General features: G+C 39.8%; 1 protein-coding gene and 1 long non-coding RNA gene across 9 annotated transcripts in view; one reads left to right on the top strand and one right to left on the bottom strand.

Moving 5' to 3' along the window:
* The window catches only part of CMTM8 (CKLF like MARVEL transmembrane domain containing 8), a 51,983-nt gene that overhangs the window by 5,074 nt on the left and 23,763 nt on the right, over positions 1-23,146 (top strand). The gene's annotated exons all lie outside the window — the stretch shown is intronic.
* The window catches only part of LOC148114278 (uncharacterized), a 47,535-nt gene continuing 28,775 nt past the window's right edge, over positions 4,387-23,146 (bottom strand). For all 8 annotated transcript variants that reach the window (XR_015734273.1, XR_015734267.1, XR_015734266.1 and 5 more), the window contains one exon: positions 4,387-4,672. This is a non-coding gene — a long non-coding RNA (uncharacterized LOC148114278). The remainder of the gene's footprint in view (positions 4,673-23,146) is intronic.

Below are 23,146 nucleotides of genomic sequence, written 5' to 3'. Positions count from 1 at the left end.
AATCAGGGGTGGGGGGACTATGGCCCTTTTATGACTTGTGGACTTTAATGCTGGCTCAGGAATTTTGGAACTTGAAGGGCCCAAGTCAAAGGGACCATAGTTCCCCACCTATGGTATAAATGGAAGGCAAGGCATTTCTCTGAAACCAGCTCTACATTCACTCTCACTATCTGAATTTGATGAAGGTCAAATGAAGTGAGATCTTCACAAGTGGTCTGAACAGATGGGGAAAAATCATGTGGAAGCAGGTGATCTTTTTACATAATCTTGAATCCAAGGGTTTTTTCCCCTAGTATATTCGGGTGCTTTCCATTGAGAAAATATACATAGGATAAATTCAGACATTAAACTTTTTTTCACATAGTTAACTAATTATGCTACATTACATTATACATTGGTTCACAAAGAAATCAAGTCCAGTCTTTGAGTTGCATTGTAATCCTGGTGGCTTTGTGGTTATGTTTTCTTTTTTAGTTATGTGGCAGTGGTTTGTCATTGCATTTTTCCAAGATATTTTTTAACATAGTCTAACCTACTGCCCTGGGGGTATCTGATACTGTCCATCCAAATACTAATCAGATTTAATCCAATTTATTTGACAGGTCCAGACAAGGTGATGCATAGTATCATAATTTGATAAATCACAACTGGCTGGATTAACACAGCACATTAAGCCATAAATAATTGTTTATGAATAGTTAGAGTCCATAATATACTAATCCATCCCAACCTCTATGACACTGTATGTCTGGACATGCATTCCAGTAAGCAAAATATAGAGAACCTTTTTTTAATCTCACCTTTTTTTTTTTTTTTACTAAATGACTCATGTAGTCATATGTAGTGAACATATCTAACACTATAGGTCAGCGGTTCTCAACCTGGGGGTTGCAACCCCTTTGGGGGTTGAACAGCCATTTCACAGGGGTCGCCAAAGCCCTCTCTCGCCCCCCCCACTCACTCACCCTCACTCTCTGCTCTGTTGGATCGCCGGCCGTTCGCTTACCCCGCCCACTCTCAATCTATTGCTGCCTCCTGAGTCCCAGCTGATGGCTAGAGGAAAAAAAACTGTTTAAATTCTTGCCACGGGGCTTCAAAGGGCCGCCCTATAGCCAGTGGTGGGATTCTGCCAGTTCCGCCCTGCCCCTTGCCCCGCCCCTCCGCACCACTATTTATTGCCAATAAATAGTGGTGGGCGAGGGGCGGGCGAGCCAGCAATTTAACAAATGGTTCGGTGTTTTTTTGTAATTTTATTGGCCCCCGGAGCTTCAGCATAGGTTAATTAGCCCTTGATTAGATCGGCTCCCGACTCTCAGCTGATTTGCTCTCAGCTGTTTTGCTCAGGGTTCTGCTGCTTGTTTGCAAAGAGTGCTGGAGCAATTTTTTCCCCCCTAACTATGCTGAAAAACGAAACTGAAAGTAAAGCAGGCTGTTGGCTTTGCTGTTGCTACAACGTTGGAAAATTAGGCAGGCAGATTTCTTTTCTTTTTCCTCACCAAAAAAGGTAGGTGCAAACAATGGGAAACTTAGGGAAAAAGAGGAGAGTTCAAGATTTTAAAACACAAAAGAAAAAAAGCTCTATTTAACTAGGGAATTGTAATAATTGAGATACTATTAATTGTATATTGTGTTGAAAGCAGAAATGGTTAAGTTGTGGTTTGGAGGAATATATGGGGAAATTATTTGGTTTATTATTATTGGTAAATATAATTAATTGATTTGTAAGAAATTGGATTGCATGGAAATAATTGGAATATTCATGTTCATATTGATTAATATACAAAAAAGGTAGTTATATAACTAATTGATTTATATTAAAATGTTGAATTTATATTAAACAACTGTAATATTACATAATTAACCAATGTGAGGATGGATATAAAAATAAATGACAATGGGAAGGGGTATAATATAGAATAGAAGGGAAAAATTGAATTTGATTAAGATTAGAGATGAGGATGAAGAGTAATATTGGCTTTTTACAAAAATAGATGAGGAATAAATATGGCAGAAAGGAAATATAGAAATTGTAAATTTAATTGAAATGACTAAACACTGTTTAAATTTGTGAACCGGCCAAATACTCTGTTCAAAGAAAATACATTGTATGTTTGTATGTGTGTTTCTAATTATTGTTATTTATTCGTATTTGTTCTCTTTTATTCTTTAAAGTTTAACAATTCATTCTTTATCATAATATCTTTATATTTGTTTGGGGTTGGCTTTCTTCCCTTTCATCTTTTTTACTGTACAGCAATCTTTCTCCTCAAACCTACCACCTTTCTTTCTTTCCTTCTTACTTTCTCTTCCCCCCCTCTTCTTCTTCTCCCTACTTCCTCTTCCTTTCTCCTTCTCCTCCTCTCTTCCCCTCACTCCTACTCTAATTTCCCTTCCCTTCCTTCATCCCTCTCTATTGCTGTATCCTTTTATGTGTATGGACTACTCAGAGGGCTGAAAAAGTTATTTCTGACTGGTCCTCGCACTTTTGACCAGTCCTCGAACTTACAACTGTCCTCACATTTTACATTTTTGCCCTATCTTGTCACCATGGTGAAGAGAAGCAGTTGTGAAATGAGTGACACGGTTGTTAAGAATGCTACAATGGGCATAAATGATGACCAGTCATAAGTGCGAAACCCGGTCAAAAGTGTGAGGACCTGTCAGAAATCACTTTTTTCAGCCCTCTGGGTAGTCCTTTTGTGCATATGGACTACTCAGAGGGCTGAAAAAGTTATTTTTGACTGGTCCTCGCACTTTTGACCAGTCCTCGAACTTACGACTGTCCTCATTTTACGTTTTTGCCCTATCTTGTCACCATGGTGAAGAGAAGCAGTTGTGAAATGAGTGACATGGTTGTTAAGAATGCTACAATGGGCATAAATGATGTCCAGTCATAAGTGCGAAGACCGGTCAAAAGTGCGAGGGCCTGTCAGAAATCACTTTTTTCAGCCCTCTGGTTAGTCCTTTTGTGCACATGGACTACTCAGAGGGCTGAAAAAGTTATTTTTGACTGGTCCTCGCACTTTTGACCAGATCTCGAATTTACGACTATCCTCACATTTTACATTTTTTGCCCTATCTTATCACCATGGTGAAAAGAAGCAGTTGTGAAATGAGTGACATGGTTGTTAAGAATGCTGCACGGGCATAAATGTGAGGATGGTCATAAGTGTGAGGACCAGTCAAAAGTGCGAGGACCTATCAGAAATGACTTTTTTAAGCCCTCTGAGTAGTCCCTATACACATAGCCATGGCCATCCGGTCACATGACCAGCTAGCCACGCCCACCCAGTCACATGACCTCCAAGCCATGCCCACAAAATAAGCCATGCCCACAGAACCGGTAGTAAAAAAATTTAGAACCTGGTTGGGGGTCTCCACAACATGAGGAACTGTATTAAAGGGTCGTGGCATTAGGAAGGTTGAGAACCACTGCTATAGGTAGTCCTCGACTTACTTCCACAATTGAGCCCATAATTTCTGTTGTTAAGTGAGACATTTGTTAAGTGAGTTTTGATCCTTTTGATGACCTTTCTGGCCACAGTTGTTAAGTAAATCACTGCAGTTCGTAAGTTAGTAACTCATTTGTTAAGTGAACCTTGCTTCTCCATTGATTTTGCTTGTCAAAAGGTTGCAAAAGGTGTCTCATGACTCTGGGACACAGCAATGGTCATACATATGAACCAATTGCCAAGCATCTGAATTTTGATTACATGAGCATGGAGATGTTACAATGGTTGTAAGTGTGAAAAATGGTCATAACTCACTTTATTAAGTGCTGTTATAACTTTGAACAGTCACTAAATGAACTGTTGTAAATCAGGGACTACCTATACTTCTTACTCCTATTTTCCTCATAACAACCTGTAGATGAGATGGAGTAAGAGTGAGTGATTAGCCCCAAATCACCCAGATGGCTTTTATGGCTAAAGTGGGACTAGAACTCACGGTCTCTGGCTTTCTCCTGGTGCTTGAGCCACTAGATCACTGACTCTGTTGTTCTGGAAATCTGAAGCTAGAAGTTAAGGTGAAATCATATCATAAATACAATCCAATTTGAACTTACTAAAGACATACAGAACCCGGTCATATACTGCACCATACCCTAGCCTTATTTGTTTGATGTTATGTGTTAGCCATCATGTAGTTTGTTCAATGTAGTTTATAGTTAATCCAGTACATCTATCCAATCAATTGGAGCATATTCAGCAAAATAACTAAACCAATTTTGAGTTAATGTGTTATGTGAACTTAGCTGTTTGTTGATTGGGTTGTTTGAAGCAGTTTTATAATTTCATTTCATATTAAGAAACTGAATGATGGTGCCCTTTGGATAGCAAGACTGAAAATAAAACATTTGACTCAGCCTTAGTAGAACAAAGACAGTTTTAAAGTCCAACCTTGTATTTATTTATTTAGAATTAACAAATAAATTTGCATTAATTTGCAATGAGTCCAAAGTGGTTAGATAATGAAAATGTTCTTTTATAGAAGTTTAGTTTGATTGTAGTCACACAACCAAGTTCCAACTGAACTGTTCCTGCTTCAGCTGCCTCTGGTGAAGAGATTCGAGACACAGCTCTGGTTTAAAGAATAGTCAGTGAGTGAGGTTGTTCTCTCCTGAAACACTCACTAGCTGACACACCCTTAGTGTAGTGTTCTGCCAAAGTTCCTGTAAGAGATTGGAAACAGAGAGATTATTGTTGTGCTGCAAATATAATCCTAACATCTAGTATGTACAATGGAAACATTTTTTTAATTTAATTTTTTAAACCTTGCCTCCATTGTATTTTTTCATATAAAAAAACTCAAGGCAGCAAACATATCTTTCCTCGTTACAACCACCCTGTGAGGTGGGTTCAGCTGAGAGAAAGTGACTACCCCAAAGTCACCCAGCTAGCTTTCATACCTAAAACAAGAATAAAACTCACATTTTGTTGGCACCTTAAATTCTAAACCACACTGGGTCTCTTTTTAATATGTAATATATTTAATGATATCTGTATATTAAAATGTTAAATATTTTTAATAGCAGAATATACTTTTATCGGCCAATGGTAAATAGGCCATAGCTATTTACATATAAAATAGAAATGTCATTTATCACTATGATGATGAATTTTGTTTCAAAGGATTATACAGATACCATTGTAATTTTTGGGTGGGTAAATATGTGCATATCTTTCCCCAGTACAACTGGCTTTTAAGTGATTAATCATTACAAGAACCTAAAACACTTTTTACCACTTGTTTTTGGGTGAGCATTTTGCCCTACCTTTATAAATTACTGTGGGTTGATTCATGAGAATAAAAATAGAATTTTTATTCAATGCATCCTTTTGCCATTGTTTGCAAAAATAACTAGAAATAAAAAGTCATCATAGATTTTGGGGAAATAGCTTCATATTGCAGGAAGAGCATTCTTATCAAATGTTAACTCCTTTTATAGGGAGTTACCAAAGAATGTTGGTAAAAACTGGTAACAGCAATTTAGAATTATCTTTTGTGTACATATTGTATGCTGCATTAAAGATAAAAGTTTTTGGCTAGAATCCACTTTTCTGTTATTTGGGAGTAAATCTCACTCAATACCATCGAATATATTTATTAGTAAAAAATGTAAATTGCATGCTATACATTTTTGGCAATGTAAATGAGAGTGTACTTTAAATATCAAAATATTCTGAACTCTTTGAGGCCAAATATATTATTTAAATGATTTCCATATTACCTTGTTGCAGAAGAAGTGATAAAGGGTAAATTTTCTAATTAGCCTTTCTTGTCCATAAGGATCAAAATTGGAGATTATAAAAGAAAACCCAAGAGAAATGTGACACAGAAGGTATTCCGCATATAAAGAACTCAGGAAAATTGATCATAAAAAACTGTTCATAAATTGTTCACACAGAGAGAACTTCCACACTATTAGTCTTTTAACTAGCCCTAATTGTCCTCACCACTGCTGACTTTAACATGCCAGGAACACCAGAGCAAAGCAATAGTCCAATACTGATCAAGAGAGACTCCAAAAATCAACCTCTACCCAGTGTCCCAAGGAAATATTTTTTTAAAAGACAAAAGAGAATTCCTTAAAGCATTGAGCTTATGTTGTTCTTGTTTGTTCTGCAAATCTTCATTTCAGACAAGGATATTACTAATATTGCATTTGAACTTCAGATCAGTAGCATTTAATTCCATGCCATTGTCTCTATATATTGGAGACAGATCAGAAATTATCCCACAATGGTTACTTAAGAAGGGGTTAAGTTATTGTTTCCTTAAGAATAAATGAGACCATCTTGTCTCTCTGGGAAGATTGTCACCATTTGGAGCCAACTACATGTTCCCAAATAGGCCTGGATCTAAAATGCAAGTATATCCATTCACAGCTCCAAGGAGTCAGTTTCAGGGGTGAAATGCTTCCGGTTCAGGCTGGATCGCTTGATCCAGTAGCAATGGCGGCGGGTGGTTCTGAGAACCGGTAACAAAAATCCCTGCACCGCCCCCCCCACATGTCCAGCTGAGCTGCGCAATCATCAGAGGCTGTTTTTTTTACTTTTAAAGGCATTTTTTCTACAACCTCTTCAGCCGAAAAAATGCTTTTAAAAATAAAAAGCCTCTCTGATGATCACGCGGCTCAGCTGGGATCATCAGAAGCTTTTAAAAGCATTTTTTCTACAACCACTTCAGCTGAAGAGGCTGTAGAAAAAAAAATGCCTTTAAAAGCCTCTGGCTATCCCAGCTGAGTTGCCTGATCGTCAGAGGCTTCTAAAAGCATTTTTTTCTGCAACCTCTTCAGCTGAAGAGGTAGAAAAAATGCTTTTAAAAGAAAAGAAAAAAAAGTTGGCCACGCCCACCCAGTGACATTACCACCACCACCACCAAGCCACGCCCACAGAACCGGTAGTAATAAATTTTAGATTTCCCCCCTGGCCAGTTTACTTCAGATCCAACAACATCAAACTCTTTCCAGATAACCAGATCATGCCTTAACTGCCACAGGATCTGCACAATCAGAGTGCCTATTCAAACTGTTTTAAATTTATTTATTTATTTATTTATTTATTTATTAAATTTATATACCGCCCTATTCCTAAGGGACTCAGGGCGGTGAACAGCGAACGATAAAAATACATGTAATACAAACGTTAATAATAAAAAACCAATTAAAATATACTAAACATTCTGGTCCTAGATAATTCAAGACATCCCAGTTTAAAATAAAATCAAAAAGCAATATAAAGGGAAAGTTAGGCCAGGCCGGCCTGCTGAAACAGGAATGTTTTGAGGGCACGGCGGAAAGTGCGCAGATCCGGAATCTTCTGTATCTCTGGGGGGAGCTCGTTCCAGATGGTGGGTGCCCCCACAGAAAAGGCTCTCCCCCTGGGGGCCACCAGTCGACATTGTTTGGCTGACGGCACCCTGAGAAGCCCCTCTCTATGGGAGCGTACTGGGCGGTGAGAGGCTATTGGTGGCAGAAGGCGGTCTCGTAAGTACCCCGGTCCTAAGCCATGGAGTGCTCTAAAGGTGGTAACTAAGACCTTGAAGCGCACCCGGAAGACCACAGGGAGCCAGTGCAGCTCGCGCAGGAGGGGAGCCACATGGGAGCGCCATGCTGCTCCCACAACTACCCGCGCGGCCGCATTCTGGACCAGCTGGAGCCTCCGGGTGCTCTTCAAGGGGAGCCCCATGTAGAGAGCATTACAGTAGTCCAGGCGTGAAGTGACGAGGGCATGAGTGACCGTTTTTAACGAGTCCCGATCCAGAAAGGGACGCAACTGGCGAATCAGGCGAACCTGATAAAAAGACCTCCCGGCCACAGCTGTCAAGTGTTCTTCTAAAGACAGCCGTGAGTCCAAGAGGACGCCTAAGTTGCGAACCCTCTCCGTGGGGGGCAATGACTCATCCCCAATAGTCAGTGATGGCACCAATTGACTATATCGGGACGTCGGAAACCACAGCCACTCGGTCTTGGATGGGTTGAGCCTGAGTCTGTTCCTCCCCATCCAGATCCGTACAGCCTCCAGGCACTGGGACATCACTTTAAGGGCATCATTGGGGTGGTCCGGGGTGGAGATGTATAGCTGAGTATCATCAGCATACTGATGATACTTCACCCCAAAACCACGGATGATCTCACCCAGCGGCTTCACATAAATGTTGAACAGAAGGGGTGAGAGAACCGACCCCTGTGGCACCAATAGATTCATTAAAAAAAATCCTCACAACTTGCAGGGGATCTTACAACCCAGTCCTCCCCAGTAAGGATCAAATCACCTGTTAAAAGGTCATTGGATGGCAGTCTGCTGGTATCATAAAACTAGCTAAATTTATATTCTTATTACTACAGTTTGCTCCCTAACAAAGGCTCTTACCTATTCATTCTTCGTTTTCCTGCAGTATAGCTCATGCTGCCTATTTGTGCTGCCCCACTAACTCACACCCACACCTAAGTGTGGTTTAAAGCGTTTATTAATGTTCCCCAACAATTCCCTTTACCCAGCCTCAGAACTGTCCCAAATAAATCCAGCTACAAGCAATGGCCAATAGTCCATAAAACAATGGAAAGTCACTCCAACAAATAAATCCACCAAAAAATTTAATCCACCAGGCCAAATTGAAATATATGCACAAGAGCTCGCTTGGCAAGAGAAGTTCAGAATTTCCAAAGTCCAGCAGGAAACATGAGGAACAGCCGGAAACTAAACACATTGTTCCCAGCAACACCTCCCTCTGCCTGTTGTGAAAAATAGCTTTTCGGTGCAGCCCATCAAGATGGGTGAGGCCTTCTCCTGAGTAATATGGCAGATCTCCATTGCTCTTGTCTTTGCTCTGCTCTGCATGCTCTCGGATCCACCACAGAAGGCAGCTCCACCTCCTCTTCACTGACCGTCCGCTCCTGCAATCTGTCCCCAGCAATTGTCCCCTTGTAAATGTCTTTCGGCTGGCCATTCAGAGTCATTAATTAACCCAGTTCCTGATGTACCAGGAATGAGCTCATCCTCCCTTAAGCCAACTTCCGAGGAAGAATCTGAGGATTGTCCAAGGGAGACATCATACACTTCTGCCATTTTGTCTCCCAGATCCCCTCTAAAAACCTGGGATTCTCCAGGATCCACAGAGACAAACCATGCAGGCAGAATCAAGGCTGTCACCACCCTTTCTCTTAATCTTTGAAAGCTGGTAAAATGTCCGAGGTAATAACAGCCATTTCTCTTTGATCTCAGCTGTGCCATTCAAAGCAAAAGAGATCACATTCCTGAAAGGCTCCTGAGTTCCCTTTCTGTGCCACACACAGGTTTCAATAATACAAGCCCTCCAAAATACACTCTTGTATAAAAAGAGTCTTATTACAAGTGGGAGTGGAATAGAATGACCAGGAGAAATCACTGCTGTCCTTCTCTGCCTCTCACCCGAGAAATAATAAAACTGTTTCCTTTAGCCCTCCACTTCCACCCATCTAGCTCCACAATCAAAAGCCCTTGACTTCCAAAATTCAGTTCTCTGGCATGCACAGCAGTGACAAGCATCAAAAGTACACAAAAACCCTATTAGGTCAGCTGTGGCACTGAAGTTTCATCACCCTGTGGTCCTAATTGTCAGTGAAGGAGAAAAGATGACAGCCACTTAAGTTCATAAGCCCTACAGAAGCCACAGGACTTTGATCAGTATTAATATTAGTCACTATATTGATCCCACTCCTACACCTCACCTGATGAAACACCCAGGAAATACTGATCTGTTCTATGTAAAAGTGCTGTTATCACATCATTATGGTAGTTTCTTTGAATATAGCCAAATTTTGTTATACTATATGCAAAATTACACAGAATCTTAATTGCTCACTGACAATCCACCACTAATAATATATTATCTTGTTTGTTTTTAATGTTTTAATTATTTTTTCCTTTTATTTCTAATGCTGGTGTGTGCCTAATAATAATGGAATCTGATCCCATTCCTGCTATTGCCTGCTCACATCATCCAGATATCCCCAGTGAATACAAAATATTTGGGGTGGTTGCCACCAATGCTACCAAATAGTAGGCAGGAGGAACAAACCCCAAGGAGTCACTTGTCACCTCCACAGAGCAAATTCATATTTATTGATTAAAAATATCAATATTTTTAGTTTAAAGTAATTGAATTAAGAATCTAATACTATCTTTTCATTACTATGTACAGGAAAATACTATATATTCTGTTGATGACAAAAAGTATATATGTAGAATGTTGTGGGGGGTTTGTAGGTGGTGGGGTTTTGTTTGTCTTTGTACTGTCTTTATATCTTTGTTTACATTTTAATAATAAAAAATTATTTTAAAAAAATCATATTTATTGACAAAGAAAGGTGAAAGCGGAAGCAGTATGGTCCATCCCATACATGGGTAGATCAGGTTGTCCTGATAGAAAAAACACTCCACAGAGCAAGTTCACATTTTTGTTGCCCCAGTTGCTAGCCAGCAAGCCAGGTATCTCCCTTCACATTCTTCTCAGCTGATCACTGGCATCCAGAAACGAATGCAGACCATTCTTCATTTGATCTGCAGATCTTCAAATGTTGAGACCAAATTCAGGCATCCTTGTGTCCAGCATCTCTCACTCTCTGCTACTGTCTGTTCCTCTTCCAATGGTCTCAGCCCAGAAGTAGCTAGTTACTGCTACTGCGTCAAAGTACCAGTCCCTGTAGCGCTTGGATGCCAAAATCAGAATCCTTAGCACTATGGAATCCTCCACTTGCATAAACTGAACACAACCTCCAACAACATCCATGATTCAGCAATACTATCATTTCCTATGCCAGTGATGGTGAACCTTTTTGGCACTGAGTGCTCAAACCAGACTATGTGTGTGTGCATGTGCACGTGCAATGGACCCCCAAAAACTTGAAGACTAGCTGGCCAGTGCATACTTGCGTGCCGGCCACCTGCTACTGTGGTTTTTGATGCACGCCAGCCAGCTAGTCTTCGTGCGCACCGGAAACCCAAAAGAAACAGCTGGTCTTCGGATTTCCAGGGCTCCGGCATGTGCAAAGATTAGCTGGCCAGGGTGCATGCATGCGCCAGAAACCAGAAGAGCAGCTGGCGACAATGCACATGCCCACAGAGAGGACTCTGTGTGCCACCTCTGACACGTGTACCATAGGTTTGCCATCATGGTCCTATGCAATGAAGTTGCAACTCTGAGCTATTACAAAAAATCTATGTGATACTTGTCAGGGCTATTGAGTTAGTGCAAAAGTCTGCTTTAAAGTACAATTATAATGAGAGAAGAATAGAAATTCCTTTCAATTTTCATTTCATTTTGAGGATTTCCCCATCACAAGTCCTCTTATTTGAAATAATTTATTATGTGAATTTCTGTCTTAAATTTCAATATGGTATTTACCCAGTTTTCACACTGTAGAAAAGAGTTTAAGAGTTTATTGGATTTCTATACCGCCCTTCTCCCAGGGGACTCAGGGCGGTGTACAGCCACATTAAAACACATGAATTTATAAAATTTAAAACCAATTAAAACAAATATATACAATTTGGCCCTCAATTAAAACACATATACACCCACTTAAAATTCATATTAGGCAGGACTTCCGGTGGCTCCGCCGATGCCGAAAGATGCTCCCTTGTGAGCGCCAGCCCTAGGACTCGGTTAGAGCCGCTAGAACAGCGAAAATCAGCTGTTCAGCGGCTTGAAAACTTTCCCCCTGGAAGAAGGGGAGAAAGAGAGCCGATGGGTGTGGATAGAGCTCCCCAAAAGCCCCAGGTTTCTTTTTAAATCTGGGGCTTAAAGGGTGAGAGCTCCCCAGGAAGCCCGTCATTGCTCCGGACCTGGGACGTTTCTGCTTCAAGCAGAACTAGGCATTGCGACCACCCCAGCAACTCAACTTTAAAGAAAAAAATTTTGGACTTGAAAGCTGGCAGAGCAAATACAGGAGAAACTAAAATGGCAAGTACTGAACTTTAACTCCGAAGAGTCTATCACTTCCCTCTGATTTTCTATGGGAGAAAGGGAAAGTAAGATGGCGTCTGATTCTAACGCCGGCGTGGAGAAGTGAAAGTTAATTACAAAGTATCATGTGGTGCTGAAAGCCCCTGTTTAAAAGAAGAGGATTTTATTTTAAAAGGACTTATTTTAAAAGACTAGTACCATTTAAGGACTGGAATAATTGATTTAGTTGTTGGAAAAGTATAAAGTGAAAGTCTTATTAGGGAAAAAAAATGGCTGGCTTTTTTGAAAGTGAGGAAGGCTCACCATTACATACATCAGTAAATACACAAATACTGACTGTGGATCTCTTTGAAGAAATTTTAGAATCATTTACCTCCGCGTTTGTGGAAAGAATGGAAGGGTTTTTCAAGAAGGACTTTACACAAATTCGAAACAAAGATACAAGTGAAGATACTGTATTGTTTCAGTTGCCAAACAACAAGGAGTTGCTAAAGGAGGAGGCGGACGAAATAACCCAGTTTAATGTGCCTTTGGAAAATGAAATGGAGGTTTTTCAAATTAAGAAGGAAAGGCAGAGAGGCTTGAAGGAGTGCCACCAGGAAACAATGAGAGACATTTCTTCAGAGGCTTTGACACAGACAACTGGAAAATTGTCAGGAGGCGTTGGGATTTCTTATATAAGAAGGAAGATTCGAAGTGGAACTTTACAACTTTTTTACAAAAATGGATTCCCAAATGCAGTTAAAGAGGTGTTTTTACTGAAAGGAATTACTTTGCGAAGAGAACAGGATTGTAAGGTTCAGCAACTTCAGTTAAAAATCCAAGAACTTATAAAAATAAAAGAAGGCGGAGGAAAAAGACTGAAGCAAAAGGTTCGCAAAAAAGTCAGGAAAAAATGGAGAAGGAAAAATTACAATCCTCTTTTTTGGGGAGGATAGTAATAGTGAAAAAGAATGATTATACCTGTATAAGTTATATTATAGGGAAAATCAATGATTTACTTATATTTAGGGACATGATTTGTTTTGAAAAGTTACATTAAATAATGTTATGGTTGAATTGTTATGAATTGGTGAAGAATTTATATAAGTTTATGGGTTAAAAGAAAAATATTGTAGATGTAAAAATTACGGACAGTGTAGATCATTCAATATATGTTTATGGGTTAGAAGAAGGATATTACTTAAACTTTTATATGTTGTTTTAAATTACATTAATACCATATTAAAGAATGCTTTGTTGAAGAATAAATATAAACTTGTGGGGTATAAGGAAAATATAAATGGTGCAAGGGTTGAGGGAAGGTTTTTGACAATATTTTATATGGATATTAAACAGTGAAGATGTTATTTGATTATACGTAGAGGATTTGTAGAGAATAAGATGAATAAGTTTATGTAAAGCTACTAAGCAAGGAATGTTTTCAAGAATAATTAATATAAGTTTATGGGGTAAAAAGTAAAAATAAGGTTTCTACAATATATTTTATTTGAGATTGGTTAAAATATTTTGTTAAGGTGTTAATAAATGTAAGGGTTGGAGATCTGATGTTTAACTGTAACTGAAAAAAGTAAAAATAAGGTTTTTACAATATATTTTATTTGAGTTTGGTTAAAATATTTTGTTAAGGTATTAATGTATGTAAGGGTTGGAGATCTGATGTTTAACTAGAAGAAAGAAGACTTGCTTATTATTGAAGAATGGACTGGATTGATTACTTTCAAGCAATAATTGGTTTAAATAGTTATATTTAGATATGAACAAGGGGAGTTAAAGTGCAAGAGGGAGATAAATCTATAGATAGTTTTTTTTATGTTTTTTTTATGTTTGTTAAATGCTATACCCTGTATTTGCTCTGGGAAGTCAAGGGGGGGTGAGAGGGTTGGGGTAGGAGGGGGAGGAGAGGGGGGAAAATACGTGTAAACTTTTTAAAAAACTTTTCAATTAAAAAAAAATTCATATTAGGCCAGTCCGGCTTGCTGAAACAGGAAGGTCTTTAGGGCACGGCGAAAAGTACGCAGGTCAGGGCTAAGACGAAGCTCTAGAGGCAGCTCATTCCAAAGGGCTGGTGCCCCCACAGAGAAGGCTCTCCCCCTGGGTGTCGCCAGTCGGCATTGTTTGGCCGATGGCACCCTGAGGAGCCCCGCTCTATGGGAGCATATTGGCCGATGGGAGGTTGTTGATGGCAGGAGGCGGTCTCGTATGTATCCTGGTCCTAAGCCATGGAGCGCTTTAAAGATGGTGACCAACACCTTGAATCGCACTCGGAAGACCAACGGGAGCCAGTGCAGCTCGCGCAGAAAGAAGATTACATTGTCACATAACACTGCTTTTGGAAAAGGCATATGTCTATCAAAATAATTTAGATAGAAAAATATTACCAAAGAAAAATATAGGGAGTACAAAATAAATCTGATAGATGCACTTTTTGTTCTTGTTTTTTGCTTTTGTTTAACCCAAGATCTATACTCTTTGTAATATATTATCACCATAAAGTTCATGCTTCTTAAAAAGTTGTATCTTTCTGAAGTCATAACAAAAGAATAGTCAATAATTTCCGCATTTATAAACGAATTGTTCTGTATTCAAATATAACAACATAAATACAAAATATTATCATTATTTTATGATTTATGGTAGTCCAAGATATATCTATGTATTTTAAATTTCTTTCCTCAAAACAAAAATTTTACTGATAAAAAGTAACTGTTCTAATAGACTACTCAATCTATTAAAATTTTATATGAAATAAGAACAGATCCTGATACTGGTTTTAGTAAAAGTCAGCTTTTAGTCATATATTTTAAATAATTATTTGGTAATATCAATAATGTGTTAAAAGTTTATTTTACTTCTTTATTTTGAAATAAGGCACACTTGATTAATTATTACAATTTGAAGATTTCTTTCCAGAGTCTAGTTATATTAAAAGTGTACAGACACATTGTGCTAAGGTAATTTCTTGTCCCTTTGTCCTGCAGAAGCAGGCTTTAAGGACAAATATTTGCAGAACAAGATCAGAAGGTCAAAAGTCTGCTTAGAAAGTGCCATTGTTGAGGCCAGTTTAAAAACTTTTCATAACACTCAATTGATGAATGAGGTTGAATTTTTTCAGTTAGTTACATTTTGTCATTTACATTTTCCTTACAAGACTGAATTTTAAACTCATACAATTGATTTTAATAGATGGCATTTTTTTCTGATCAAGTATTTCAAGCAAGAGATGTTGCTAAAAGGGCTTTCACAATATATTGGAAAGTTATAATTCTTACTTCGATTGTTAGATTGGGAAGATTTCCTATCCTTAGTCTGGGCATAAAAGGAAGAATAAATGTATCAAATTTGTCAAAATCTATGTAAACAAGATATAACCTAACCTCTTTCCATAAAATATAAAACTCAATAGATGTTCAATATATCAAGCTTATGCCTTAGATTTTTAGATGTTACAGGAACCAATTTCTGGAATTATCTTTTTCCCCTCCCTGACAGAGATTTGGGTTCCTTGCTTCCTTTTTTAAAAAGTCAGTGTATGCACTGTTTCTGGCATAGTGATTTAATAAATAACAGCAACATTACCAAAATTAACTTGGAAAACCCACTAATATAATTGCATTAATTACAGTGAGAAAATTGGTATTATCCCAGTTTTTGTATAAAACAATATACAAAAACTACTGAATTTTCCAACTCATTGGAAAATTCAGTCTTTTTTTATATTGTTTTATGTGGGTCTAAAAAACAGTGATTGGGTATGAATAGTTTATATTGAAATGTCTTTGTTTTATTCATCAAATGGTTGAAGGATAATGCTATGTCATCCCACTGCAGTACAATGTATTGGTTATATTTTTGACTTGGTCTTCAAGTCCCCTTTGACTGTACAATTCATAGATTCATTTTAAATTATACTTCTCCGTCTACCCCAGATTAGATGTTGTGGGGATAAAATTAGGAATACCAATGTATAAATCTTCTGAAGAAGATTCAGAAGAAGAAAGGGGGCAGGGCTTCAGTCATATGACTATATCTGCCACATTTAGTTTTTTGACACTCCCCTTCCTGTGGCTCCCCTGACTCCTAGGAATAAGATAATGTCAGGCCCCAAGATCCAAGAATAAGAGGTAGAGTTACTTCTGAGCAGTTTCCTTTATTGCTCTTCACCTACAGACATAAGAGACGTGGTGACTCAATGGCTTAATGACCTTAGAGATAGTCTTTGCTGCAACGGTTTGAGTCCCAGCCCAAAGTGGCAGGCTGAGTTCTGTCACTTATCTAGCAGTTTCAATGCATGTTCTATGCAAGTACATAAATAAGTACCACTTTGGTGGGGGGATGAGCTGGTGCTTCATGTAGGAATCAGATTCCTGCTGGTTCTGAAACTTACTGGTTGCAAATCCCATTTGCAAGGCAGCTTGGTGGAAGGAGGGGCCCTGGATGCTGCTGCAAGAAGAGCCACTTATCTTCTCCCTCCTATGACACACCCTAGGAAGCACATGAGCATGTACCACAAAAGAGCTAGTAAATTGGTAGCCAAGCTACTACTTTGATTAACATTATACTCTCCTGGCTAATATAAAAACTGCCATACAATAATAACAATTTCAACATCAACATATAGACAGAATCTTGCCAGACTGTTTGCATAAACTGCCTCTTTGTCCTCTGAAAAGCAGTTCTTCGTCCTGGGAATCCAGACTACATTCCACCACAATAACAGATTATTACGGTTATGCAAATTATTCAGGCATAATTGCCATTTCAGGTGTTCTAAACTTGCACCAAAGTCTGGGTTCCAAAAGTTTTATTCTGAGGCCAGAATAGAGCCTTCTTAAGCTATCCCGAGTGTTGTTTTAGTGGAATACAGACAATGGTGGGATTCAACCGATTTGCACTACTTCGGCCAAACTGGTTGTTAAATTGCTGGCTGGCCCTGCCTCGCCACACTTTGCACGCCTTGGCTAGTGCCTTAGAGTCACACCACAGCATAGCTGCAGCTGCTCTTCAGTTCCCTTGCCTCAACCAAGTGGCCATGTGGCCCAGCCTGCTTGCCTGCCTTTGCTGCAGCCTATAATGCGGCGGCCTCCCACTCGTCTTGGCCTGCTCCAGGACGCCTGCCTCCAGCTGCTCCCCAACGCTCTAGCAGCAGAACAGATAAGCACAACCAGGTGCCCCCTCAGGGAAGCAGGGCTGTGAAGGGTGGTCGACCTGCACCCGTCCAACTGCCTGCTGCGGCCTATTCCTGTTGGGTCAGATCGCCTCGCCCTGCAGCCGGCCCCGTAGGCTTGCGCCCGCCTCCCACTCAGGCAGCAGTAGCATATCCCGGTCGAATTGCCTTGATGTGCGGTCGGCCCCCTCTATTGCGTTGATGACACACTCTCTGCAGGCCAGCCAGCTTGCTGCCTTCCCCCAGCCCAGCTGGTCCCCTCACCCACTTTCTTGGCTCCCCAGCCATCCCAGCCCCTAGCCTAGACCACGTGGCACTTGTGGCCCAGCTGCTCTCCAGTTTCCTCACTCCCAACCCAACCTAAGCCTTCGCCACTCCCTAGTTAGGTAAGTTTCTGTTTTACTTACATCTCACCTCGGGCCGTTGAATGCATTTCCCCCGGGAAATCTATGCTCGCTGCCCACGCTCGTCTAGAGAACCCTGCCCTGACCTCAAACTACACTATCCACCCCAAGACAAAGCAATTTACCCGACCTGCAGCCTGCCACACTTAGTCGAAGGGCCATGGAGGGGGGCAGCATGGGCAGGGGGACAGCACAGGCGCAGGTGGGCTGAAGCAGTTTGGGTAAGGTTCTTATCTTACTGTCCCATCCATAAAGCACTGCGGCAGAGAGAAGCAGCCTGGTCGAGCCATTGTCTCAGGAGAACACATGGAACATCTCCCCAAGCGCCCAAAGCTCACTGTGCTGTGAAAAACGCTCTCCCAGCAAGAGTAGCAGTGGAGAGAAGCAGCCACAGACCTGGAGAGCACATGGAACCGCTCCATGTGTTCTCCAGCAGCTGTTTTCTCTCCACCACTGCTCTTGCTGGGAAAGCGTCTTGTGCAGCATAACAAAATTTAGCAACCGTGAGTTGCCACTTTGGGTCCTGTAACTCCCGTCCGAAAGCACTGCAGCAGAGTGAAACAGCATTCAACCTGGCTGCTTTGCTCTGCTGCAGCACTTTCGGATGGGAGTTAGAGGAAAATGGCAGCTCACGGCTGCTAAATTTTGCTGTGCTGCACAGGAAGCTCTCCCAGCAAAAGCAGCAGTGGAGAGAAACAGCTGCAACCTGGAGAGTATGTGGTGCATCTCCCTGAGCACCCAAGGCATGCCCAGTATCAACAATGGCTGCAAGAAGCTGGCGCATGATCAAGCAACATCTTGATGGGTGGGAGGACTGAGAGAAAATTCCTCCCCCAAGGCCACCCGCCCTACCCTAACATGCTGCTACCGCTCTGGAGCTTACCTTTGGGATTGATCAGTAAATTCTTGCTTTGCTCCCCAGGAAGGGCTTTGTCATGGAGGGCTGTGTGCCCAGACCAGGCGCTTTCTCTTGGGCCTCCCGCCTCGCATGGGGCAGTGGGAGGAGGAAGTGTGTGGTGGGGAAGGCTCCTGCAGTTCTTGCAGCTAAAGCTGGGATGTCTGCGAACTTGCATATGTATGAGGTCTTCTGCCTTGAGGAGAAGGTTGAACTATAAGACCTCCAAGGTATCTTCTGATTCTAAAGTCTCCAAAACAAGGGAATTTGCTTATATTGAGGGAGTGTTTGTCTGTGTGTGTTTCTCAGGAATAATGGAATAATAGGATGCCAAAATCTGAGTGGAGGGCCTGGGAAAGGTGTCAGAATAACAGAATAACACTTAGAAGGGACTTTTGGGTGGACACTATACCATTTCAGAGAAATGACTATCCAGTCTTTTCTTAAAAACTTCCAGTGATCGAGCATCCAGAACATCTGGAGAAAATAGCTCCACTGGTTAATTGTTCTCACTGTCAGGAAATTTTTCCTTAGTTGTAGGTTGCTTCTCTCTGTTCAGTTTCCATCTATTGCTTCTTGTTTAGCCTTCTGCTGCTTTGGAAAATACATTGCCTCCCCTTCTTTGTGGCAGACCCTCAAAAGTCTGTTTTGTGACCTGCCTATCACACTCTTGGGCAAAGCATGTGAGCCATTTCCTCCTTTCAGTGGTCCATGAAAGTACATCTATAGTTTGTAGATGCAGATAATAAAGTTGAAAAAAGGTGAACAACATATTTACAGAACTATAGATACATTGAGACTGGGCGTGACAAGGAATGACTGGGAGGGGAGGGACCGGGTGAGGCACACCTCAACGTGAATGATGTTGAGTTGGCCACGCCCACCCAGTCACATGACCACCCAGCCACACTTACCCAGTCATATGACCACCCAGCCATACCCACAGAACCAGTTAAAATATGTTAATCCCACCACTGAATACAGATGATGTGATAATTCTGGGTGGGGCAGCTTTTCTCTGAGTTAAAAAACAAAACAAAACAGATTTCCATTTAGGAAGCAAAAGAAAAAAAAGTGAGGAAATCTATGAAATACTCTAATGATTAGTTTCTGATTTCTGCTGGATTTGAGAAGCTATAAATGAAAAAAAATGGATATTTGTCACTATATAATTCCTTTCCTTTCTGTTCACCAGACCTCCTTAAACTATAGTGTCCACTTTCTGAATATTTTTAGATGAGATGTGATTAAAAGGAAATGTTCTTGTTGGGCAACATTAGAAGAGCTGCAAGCTGCCAAGCAGCACTTAACAACCCTAGCCTAGAATTGGCTAATGTTGCATTGATGGACTACTGCCAATTAATACAAATGAAGAACTACATTCAAACATGTATGATATTAAAAATGTAGATGACTTTATTGAAGTGATACAAGATGTCATTCAGAGCTGTTTTCACCTGAATGACTATGACTGAAATAAAATCAGGAAAATTGTTACCAAGAGCTAACAATTTTAAAAAGCATTATTTTGGTATTGAGAACTGCAGGTATGGTTAGTGATTTTATAATGTTGCCTGACTGATTTAGAAGCTTTTATATAAGCATTAAGGTACCAATTTTGGTCATTATTATGTTGGGCCTGTCAATTTTATGGTTATATTTGGGTGGGAGTGGGAATATAAAAGGATACTGGATGGGTTTGTACAGTTATTCTGCCTACTTTGTACCATACAAGAATCTGAATTGCTAACAGTCAAAATGAATTGGCAATCATTTTGGACTCTTGATAAGAGTGAATGGAATTCAAGGTGGGCTGGACTTAGATTTCTTGATGGCATGAAGGGACTAGAGAGTGATGACATGCTTGACCCCTCCCTCAAGCTCAGCCTGGTCATCTATAATTTCATTATAATGGTCCATATATAATTTGCCTTTTCAATCTCTTAGAAATGAGGAGGATATGGAAAATCCATTCCTATTACCCAACTATCAATATATACAGTAGTCTTACCCCCATAGGATTTGTTTCCAGAGAGTAAATCATCTGTGTACCAAGTTTGGTTGAAATTGCTCGAGCCGTTCCAGAGTTATGGTTGAATGTACACACAGAGAGAGAGAGAGAGGTGTTAGGGGTATCTTGCCCCCACAGTATTTGTTTCCAGAGAGTAAGTCATCTGTTATTTACACACACACACACACACACACACACACACACACACACACACACAGAGAGATCCTTTTATATATATATAGATAAAGACATACAGCTTGATAACATGGACAAACTCTCATCACAAAGATCTACAGTTCTGATCTTTGTAAGGAGTCCAATGTAAGCATTTGAAGCAGGGTGGATAAAAATCAATGATTTTTTTTAAAAAAAATCAAAAAAATCAGATTTTTTTTATTTAAATCGGATTTTTTTAAATAAAATGCTTTTTGAAGAAAATATATTACCATCCAAAGGTTATTCCATCATGAAATAAAGATTAGTTTTTTAATTATGTAGAATAAGGCTGTATATGTTTAATTTTTTTGGTAAATAAATTCCATTAATCCATTCACAATGTCATGCTCTTCCAGAGGTTTTTGTAAGATTACTGGGCAGTTTCTCTGCCTACAAGATATTATCACAGATGCTTGGTTTACTTTTGCAGTTCTCAAAACTGAATTTGACTCAGCAGAGATCACATGCCTCTTCTTCACAGCAAAAATGTTATAACACGAACAGAGTTGAGAAAAAGACCTTAATCCTATTGTTCTACAAACCTATGAATACAGAATCAACCCCTTCAGTGCTAAGTTTCAAGAAGTTCAGTGAATAGAATAGAAACAATATTTTTCTGATTGTTTGGAGTGGAATAGATCTGTACAAGAAGAAAGTGAAACTAAGTGTGAGAAGGAAGGGGCAAGCAGACAAGCAGTACAAAATGAAAGTGAAACTTTCTGAGCACAATACTGCACAGCCACAGACAGACAAGTCTTTGGATCTTTTTGTGTGTATGACCTGAGGTTTATCACATTCTTTCCTTGGAGGAAAAAACGTATAATGTCTGCCATTATAGGTTTTTTCCTCCAAGGAAAGAATGTGATAAACCTCAGGTCATACAGGCCGTAAAAGAGACCCAGTTTGGCAATATTTTAATGAAGTTCCTTTACCTATCGGTAAGGCAGGCATGCGTGCAAACTGCAAACACTGCAACAAAGAAATGCAAGGCCTGGTGGCCCGAATGAGGCAACATCATGAGAAGTGCTGTGATGAAGATGACCAAAGAAACATATTTGAACAGGCAGGATCTTCAGGTTGGTAAACATTTTTATTGAATCATATTTCTAAAGACTGCCTTGAACTGTCATGTTTGAGCAAAATTATATTTCTTATTATTACTGCATGTTACTGTCATTTGGTACAGTTATGAAGAAAAGCAAATATTCCTTTTGGGGCAATGCTTGTACAATAAGCAGAAATTGTATAAACAATAAAATAACAGCATTGACTTTTTTGTTTAGGGGAATTCATGGATTCTGGAAACTATCCACCTTCAAGATCACCATCATCCTGTTCTACAGTTTCAGAGTTAGCCATCCAGGATAGTGCTTCATTAGCATCATCATCATCAGACACCCACAGCCACATATCACTATCACCTAAAAGAAAGAAAAAACCCTTCCCTCCTGGAACCACCATAGATAAATTTGTGATAAAAACTAGCAGATTAGAAAAAGAGTTAATTGATGAAAAAATTGCCCAGTTTGTTTATGCAACGAACTCTTCTTTCCGTCTGACTGAGAACCCACATTTCATTAATATGGTTCAGTCACTGAGGCCAGGATACAGTCCACCCAGCAGAGCAGATGTTGTAGGGAAACTGCTGGATAAAGTGTATGACAGAGAAATGGAGCAATGTGCAACAGCTCTGGAGGTAGAATTGTTAACCTAAGTATTGATGGGTGGAGTAATGTCCACAATGATCCTATTGTATGTGCTTGTATAACAACAGAAGAAGGGAAAGTCTTCCTTGCACAAACAATTGATACATCAAGAAATGCACACACAGCAGAATACTTACAAGAAGTGGCAGTAAAAGCTATAACATGTGAACAAAAATTCAAATGTCTAGTGCAGTTTGGTCACAGACAATGCTGCAAATGTATCCAAGATGAGAAGAAATTTAGAAGAGCAGGAAGGGAATACAAAGCTAATAACATATGGTTGCAGTGCTCATTTGCTGCACCTCTTAGCCAAAGACTTAAGTGTTCCAGAAATAAAGACTAATGTTGTTGAAATTGCTAAATACTTCCGTAACAATCATTTTGCTGCAGCAGCTCTGAAAAGGATGGGTGGAACCAAGCTAACGCTCCCACAAGATGTTAGATGAAACTCTGTGGTGGACTGTTTTGAGCAGTATATCAAGAACTGGCCTATTCTGATGACAGTTTGTGAAGAAAATCGAGATAAAATAGATGGCACTGTCACGGCCAAAATCCTCAACATTGGGTTTAAGAGAAATGTTGAACATATGCTGAGCATCCTGAAACCCATCTCTGAAGCTTTAAACAAAATACAGAAAAATAGCTGTTTTATTGCTGATGTTGTTGAAATTTGGAAGGAACTGAGTGAACACTTAAAAACAAAACTACACATGGACAGAATTAAATTACAAGCATTAAAAAAATGAATGGGACAAGTACTGTCTCCAGCTCATTTTTTGGCAAATATTGTCAATATCC

This window comes from Pantherophis guttatus, chromosome 4 (assembly GCF_059756535.1).
Source record: "Pantherophis guttatus breed Tessera chromosome 4, ASM5975653v1, whole genome shotgun sequence".
Taxonomy (NCBI): domain Eukaryota; kingdom Metazoa; phylum Chordata; class Lepidosauria; order Squamata; family Colubridae; genus Pantherophis; species Pantherophis guttatus.
The sequence above is the reverse complement of the archived record's forward strand: the minus strand, read 5'-3'. Positions and strand labels throughout refer to the sequence as shown.